We start from the raw sequence: 7,176 nt of genomic DNA on the forward strand, positions 1-7,176 counted from the left end.
CCTCTGCCCGTGGGCACCGCGGTGTGAGCGAGTCCTTCCTTCGGGGAAGCGAGGAGGTCGGTTGGGCAAGCAGCACACCCTCCTGATAGTACCGGCTTTTATTGTCACGAGTTTTTGTGTCTTTTTTTTCCCCCCAGACATAATCCGTGTGCTTTATCCTTATTTCTTTGTGGGTGTGTGTGTGTTGCTGGGGAGAGCAGGAGATTCGCCTCGGAGTGCTGATGTGCTTGTTCTGCCTTCCTGCCAGTCTGGCCAGTTTCAAGACAGGAATTGACATCACCACGAGAGGAAACTGACAAGTGCATAGAATCATAGCATTTTGGAGGTTGGCATGGACCTTGCAGATCAAGTCCCAACCCCCTCTGCTGTGGGCGGGGACACAAGTTAAAAACTGGTGCCTGGGTACAGGAGAAAGAGTGGAATGAATGAATGACCTTGTTCTGTTGAAGGCATCAGCCTGGTGTCAGTGTTTCAGTACTGTTTGGCATCCTTCTAGCCGTGCTCTTGGGAAATGGGAACCTGGAGATCTTGGTGGGATGGGATGAGTAAAAGCAAGAAGGTGGAGAGAAGAGGCTGGAAATCAGTGTTAAATAGGGCAAGGGGACTTGCAAATGCATAGAGAAGAGAGGGCTCCAGGAAACCTTATTGTGGCCTTTCAGTGTATAAGAAAGACAGAGAGAGACTTTCTCCCAACGCCTGCAGTGACAGGACAAGGGATAATGGCTTTAAACTGAAAGAGGGTAGGTTTAGGTTTGGCATGAGGAGCAGATTGTTTAGGATTAGGGTGATGAGACACTGGAACAGGTTGCCTGGAGAAGTTGTGGATGTTCCATCATTAGAAAAGTTCAAGATCATGTTGGATGGAGCTTTGAGAAACTTGATCTAGTGAAAGATGTTCCTGCCCATAGGTGTGAAGGTTGGACTGCATGATCTTCAAAGGTCCCTTCCAGCCCAAACCATTTTCTGATAGTAGGAAAGATACAGATGTTAGTAGTTCTATTGCTCAGGAAGCTTTTAAGAACCTGTATGGGGAACACAAGTAATCTTTGAAGGTTCAGGTTTGAACCAAGGTAACCGTGTAGTTTAACTTTTGTTTTCTTGCCTGGTTTTGTGTGTCCTTAATTTTGTTCTCACTGGGCCTTCCTGTTTTGGGAGGAAGAACTCCATAGCACTTTTGAAAATCTGTCTGCAAGTGAAGATCTGATTGGCACAGAAAACTATCTTTTGGCAGGGAACAGCCAGTCAGCAGACTGTAATAGGTAATATGATGATGATTATTATTTTATAATAAACTAGAATACACATGGGAATATTCTGTACTGTAGCAAATTTGAAAATCTTTTATAAACTTTTGAACTGGTTTTTGGCATCAAATTCTTTTTCAGTTTTCTCAGTACTAGAATATTCATCAGTAAATCTTTTTTCCATTATAACTGCTATATGCAATTTGCAGATGTTAAGTAAAATTCATTACCTCTTTCTCTGAGTTTCTTACACTGTTAAACTATTCATTTGAATCCATTCAATGTCCTGGTTTCTGGAGGTGTTTTGGTACAAAAATCCTACCAGAGAAAATCCAGTTATTATATCCCTTTTGTGCTTGATGATGGGTTGCTGCATTCTGTGGGTTGTTTTTTATTTCAGTGAGTCCTGAGTAGTTGCTACACCCAGTATAAGCTTTTTTATGTCTTGAGACAAGATTGAGTCAAGTATAACATTTCTGTAGGAAATGTGATATACACACAGTTGTTGTAAGCACTGTTTAAAACTGGTGTAAGTAAAAAAGGATATAATTTTTTCCCTTACTGTTGTTGTTAAATAATGACTATGTACTGTGAACTAGGACTGTCTTTTGCTTGTTAAATGTAGTTAGATTGTCAGCATCTCTGTCTGTGTAAACACCAGCTGCTTTCTAGTGATTTGATTTTACCCAGTGAAGTGAGGAAGTAGTCCTGAACTGTGCTATAAAATGAGACTTACTATGTGAAATTATTATATTGAATTTTAATATAGTTTGCTATAAATGGAAACTAATTTGAATTGGTGAAGTTTCTAGCACAGTGCACCTTCTAATTCTGCATTTGTTGTGACATGCAGGACAACATGCATCATATATGACTAATTTAGCAACACTTCATATATGATTGGGACTAGAATTGTGACAAAACCATTATGTGCTACGATTGCTAAAAAGTTTTCCCAATGTCTGCTAAGGAATGTGTTGCTCAGTTTGCCTCAGTTTCTCTGTGATATTCTTACTGAGTCCGTTGGAGGTTGGACTAGGTAGCTTCTAGTGGTCCCTTCAGCTTTAACCATTCTGTGATTCAGTGATAGGTCTGTGTCTAGAGGTAATGAGGAGATAAAGCTGTCAAGTTCTTCAGGGGTGTTTCTGTGACATACTTTTGTCTCTACACATTGTATATTGCTAGCTGCTTTGAGCTGAAACTGTTTCGTTTAAAACACCAATGAAATTGCAAACCCATATGTACTTCTGGAGTACACAGACCATGTACTTCCTCTACATGTTTATTTTCTTCATGGGTATGCACCTTAGAACAATAACTGCTTTAGTCGTATGCTTCCAGAACTTACCAGAACACAAAATTTTTCGAATGTAGAAACAGGGGACCATGGCTTGTTCTTAGTATGCTTCTACAGGCAATTTTTCCACCTGATTTGTTTTGGTGCTGTTGCTAACAAAGTGAAACTTCTGATCAACATCTGCCTTACTTTTTATTTCAGTTGTCTGATGGTATCAAGATTGTGGATCTTCAGCAGTCTCAAAGTCAAGTTTTTCTGAAGCTGCAGTCAAAAGGGTTGAAAGGAGGAGGTATGGAAAATATTTGCCTCTGTAATAGGAAGCTCTGAGTATTTCTAATGCAATATGGAGTTAATTGAAGTTTTAATTTCTTTAAATGGAAGGCAGTTATTTTTGTTGTAAGCCCTAAGTCTGTCACTTGTTCTTTTCATTCTGCTCCAGGAAAATTGAGCTTCTCTTTTTAAGTGCGTTGGTGTTTATTTTTTTTCTTTATAATGTAATGTGTAGAAATTAGTTAACTGCTGTCCTTTGGAATCAATAAGACTTGCCTTTCAGTAGCATAACAGCTGCCTTGTCTCATATAATATAAGCTGAATGGATATCTTTTCAGTAACCACCATTTAAAAAACTCTAACACTGGTAAAAAGATCCCTATTTCTTCTGTTGTTTGTTGTTTTTTTTTTTTTTGTTAGTTGTTGTGGTGTGTTTCTGTTGTTGTTTGTTTTGGTTTGTTTGTTGATTGTTTTTCTTTTGATCCTGTGGGTTTTGTTACATTTTTTTATTAAAAAAACTGCAGGTGTATCTCTTTGTATGGTGTCTTGGTACCTGAATATCTTTGGAAATGCTCTGATTAAAATGATTATGCTACTTGGTTGCTAGCATTATATTCTTTTGACAATATCTTTATTGTAAGGGGATGAAATGAATGCTAATGGGATGGTAGGATGAAGAAGGAAGTCCTTCCTCTAATGCAGGTATTTTATTTGGTGTCACAATGTATGGTACTTCTTAGCCCATGTAAGCGATGAATGTACTGGTTTATGGTTTTCCAGTGGCAGAGGAAAGTTTGTATATGAGCCAGAAGTTCATGTTCACATTCTCTAGAACCTGAAGTGGTTAGAAAACAGCCATGGAAATGAACCTCATGGTTCTATGACATCAAACATTTTTCTTCCTCTCATTCTTGACTGTTTGCTCTGATAATGTTTTGCTGTATGTAGACTATGACAGACTGAATAAAGAGAGGGTTTTTTCTGGTTGGAGATTTGGGTTTTTTTCCCCACCCATGCAAGTATATGGAGAAAACAGTGTAGTAGCCCTAAGAAATCTTTAATGGGAAGGAAAACCTGTTGCTGGTTTTTTGGTTTTTTTTTTGCCTACAAATGGAATAGTTGGCTGTGAGATTTTCTTAGAGATACCACTGTAAGGAGTCCAGGTCTAGATAAAGTGCTTAACGTCTTCTGGCCCACAGTTCTGATGTAAATCAGTCTGAAGGATCTGAAGGCTTTAGCATCAGCCTTTTGCGTTTGTTCTGGAGTCTTTCAGTTCAGAGATTTTATCCTTACAGCAGATGAATCAAGAAAGGCCCTGAATTTCCAACTTGGAAGTGCATGGTCAATAGGGCTGAGCATGTTGTTTGCTGAAGGACTCTGAAGCTCGCTCATTTCACCTTTGTGTTCATTCATCGCTGGTGTCTATGCATGATCTTTTCATATGATCACAGAATAGTTCATGTTGGAAGGGACATCAGAAAGCCTCTACTCCTGCCTTCGCCTCAAAGCAGGATCAGCTTTGAGGTCAGAGCAGGTTGCTTGAGGGTTGATCTGATTGAGTTTGGGAAGCCTCCAAGGATGGAAACTGCACAGGCTCTCTGCACTCCTGTTGCAATGCTTGACTGCCCTTATTGTGAAAAAAGTTTCTCCTTAAAATTTGTGCAAGTAGTTTTGTGTTAAATATGACCTGCTCTAATACCCAAGAAAAAACACTTCAGCCTTTGATAGGATGTAGGAAATCATGATCTCTAGACAAAGTAGTTCTGACATACATATAGTAGGTCGTCTCTCAGATGTAAAAAGAATAATGTCTATCTTCAGCCCTGTCGCTTAAAAGTTTCTTGTCTGTTTTTGTGGTTCCCATAGTGAAATGTGGTGTTTAAACACTTCCACCTACCTGCCCAAGTTAGACTTAGAGAAGATCGGTTTCTTGATTTTAGAGAATTTCTTCTAAGAAAAGAAACACCCAAATTTTCCTACCGTTGCTCAGTTCACTTTATTTTGAAAGTCTGCATATTGCATGTTGACTTTTGTATACTTTTGTGTACTGTAAAAATATCAGAAGTTACAAAATACTTCACACACTTGCAGCTGTGTGTCGCAGTTTCTTGTGTTGTATATTTTAATACTGATGTTATTAAAGAGCAACAAAAAAATTTTATAAAGACAAGTTGTGTGATGTTTTTCCTTGGTGCTTTCTCAGGAAATAAAACTCTTGCCTGTCCCCTTTTTCTCACTGTGCTGAGGACTTTGTGGGTTTTGTTCATAATGTTTTATTCCAGAATACACATAATATGTTTGTGTTGGAATCTGCGTACGTCATAAACACATACATGCAGAAGGGAGAGAGAGAATAATTACTTATTAATAACTTTAAAAGGAAGTGTTAGATAGGGCATCATTAGAGTCTGCTTTCCTTGTTGGGATTGCATCATTAATATTTGAAGCACATGTTTAAGAGGTTTGGTTTGGGGAGCTGCTTGCTAGTGTCAGACTGAAGTTTGAATTGACAAGTATTGAACCTTTCATTTTGTGATAGACTCCTTGTCTTGTAGCAAACTTTCATAATGCTTGGGCTCTCTTTCCTCCAGGGCTAAGCCCAGGCAACACCCAAGCTAGCACCAGGCCCTTCTTCGTGGTAAGCCTGAAAAGGAAGTGCACACTAGAGCCAAAATGTTCTGTGCCTGTGTGTTGCTGTCAGTAAGGATCATCACTGGCTATAAAAAAGTTAGAGCCACTGCTGCCCTGGAGTACTGTCCTGCTACTGAAAACATAGTTGTCCTTCAGAGATTATCACCTTTGAACATCAAGTAGTTGGAGTTGAGGTGTAACTGTTGCAAAGACTTAGCCCCCGAATTTATTTAAACTAGATACAAAATAGCATGTTAACCTTAACATCAAGACTGCTAGTTCGTTCTTTTTAATGAAAAGATTTATAATGTAGTCTTTTTGCAGTTGATCTTGGAAAGGCAAGATTTTACAGGCCTTAATTTATGGAAATTATTTAAATTCCCACTAATTGTTTAGTATTTTTTAAAATCTGAAATTAAGTGCATAGTAGCATAAGATACAGCTTTTTGTTTTGTTTGTTTGGTTTTAGGTCGTTTTGGACAAACAACTCCACCGCTTGTTGATTTCCTTAAGGATATATTAAGAAGGTATCCAGAGGGAGGACAGATTCTTAAGGTATGCAACAAATGGTATTTTTAGCAGTCATTTAATATGCATGACATAATACCATTAGTTTAACACTTTCCATCCGTTGTGATTGTTTTGTCTCATTAGCTATTAATTCTGTTACAGGAGATACATGTTTCAGTTTCTGTGGGCAAGACAAAGCAAGTTTTATGTTTGTTTGGGTTTTTTTGGTTGTTTTTTGAAAACATTTTTGAGTTTGCTTGTAGCAGATGCCATTGTAATTTATAAAAATAATTGAGATAAAATGCGGATGTAATTAAGTTGGAGACTTCATGATATCTTTTATGTGAGTGGTCTTTCTAACAGTGGAAGTGGTGGCATTGTTTTCAGCACTAAAAACTGTGTTAGTAAATAGGATCGTGAACTGGTAGAAGGGAGTTCGTCTCACCTCATTTTAGGCATGGATGAGGCTGAGGGAGATGGGATTGTTCAGCTTGGAGAAGAGAGCTCTCTGGTGAGACCTTGTTGTGGCCTTTCAACATAAAAAGGGAGCTTATAAGAAACATGGAGAGAGACTTTATAGCGAGACCTGTAGTGACAGGACAAGGGACAATAGTTTTAAACTGAAGAGGGTAGGTTGGGATTAATAAGGAATACATATTTTAGGATGAGGGTGATGTGGCACTGGAATGAGTTGCCCAAGAGAAGCTGTGGATGCCCCATCCCTGGAAGTGTTCAAGGCCAGATCTAGTGGGTGGCATATTTGCTCGTGCCTAAGGGATGGAAACTAAATATTCTTTAAGGTCCCTTCCAACTCAAGCCATTTTATGATTCATTCTATGATTCTGTGATCTTCAAAGGTCCCTTCCAACTCAAACCATTCTATGATTCTATGGTCTGAAAAAAACCCAGACCATTCTAAATTATACAGGTCCCTTTATGGGAGAGACAGGGACCTGTAGAAGATAATTTGTCTGATTTATCATAGCTTCCTATGCCAATGTCTGAAAATGGCAGTTTGATTTTTTAAAATTTTATTTACTAAGAGCATCTGGGGTGATTAGTTCAGAGCTAAACTTCTCATCCACCGTGCTTCATCACAGGGGTTGTAAGAACTTAATTTCCTTAGGATATGGGAGTATGAGATTCTAACTAATGGGATTTTATACAGATGTCTGTCTATGCATGCAAAACACACTGATAGAAATGTTGGCAGATTATGACAAT

At 38.6% G+C, this 7,176-nt stretch overlaps 1 protein-coding gene across 1 annotated transcript in view; it reads left to right on the plus strand.

The window, feature by feature from the left end:
* Positions 1-2,760: 2,760 nt before the first annotated feature.
* Positions 2,761-7,176, plus strand: part of SACS (sacsin molecular chaperone) — a 29,301-nt gene continuing 24,885 nt past the window's right edge. Inside the window, exons 1-2 of the mRNA XM_009072950.1 lie at positions 2,761-2,830; positions 5,912-5,997. The gene's annotated coding sequence lies outside the window, so the exon portion shown is untranslated. The remainder of the gene's footprint in view (positions 2,831-5,911; positions 5,998-7,176) is intronic.

The sequence above is a fragment of the Acanthisitta chloris genome, unplaced genomic scaffold (genome assembly GCF_000695815.1).
Source record: "Acanthisitta chloris isolate BGI_N310 unplaced genomic scaffold, ASM69581v1 scaffold4684, whole genome shotgun sequence".
NCBI classification, from domain to species: domain Eukaryota; kingdom Metazoa; phylum Chordata; class Aves; order Passeriformes; family Acanthisittidae; genus Acanthisitta; species Acanthisitta chloris.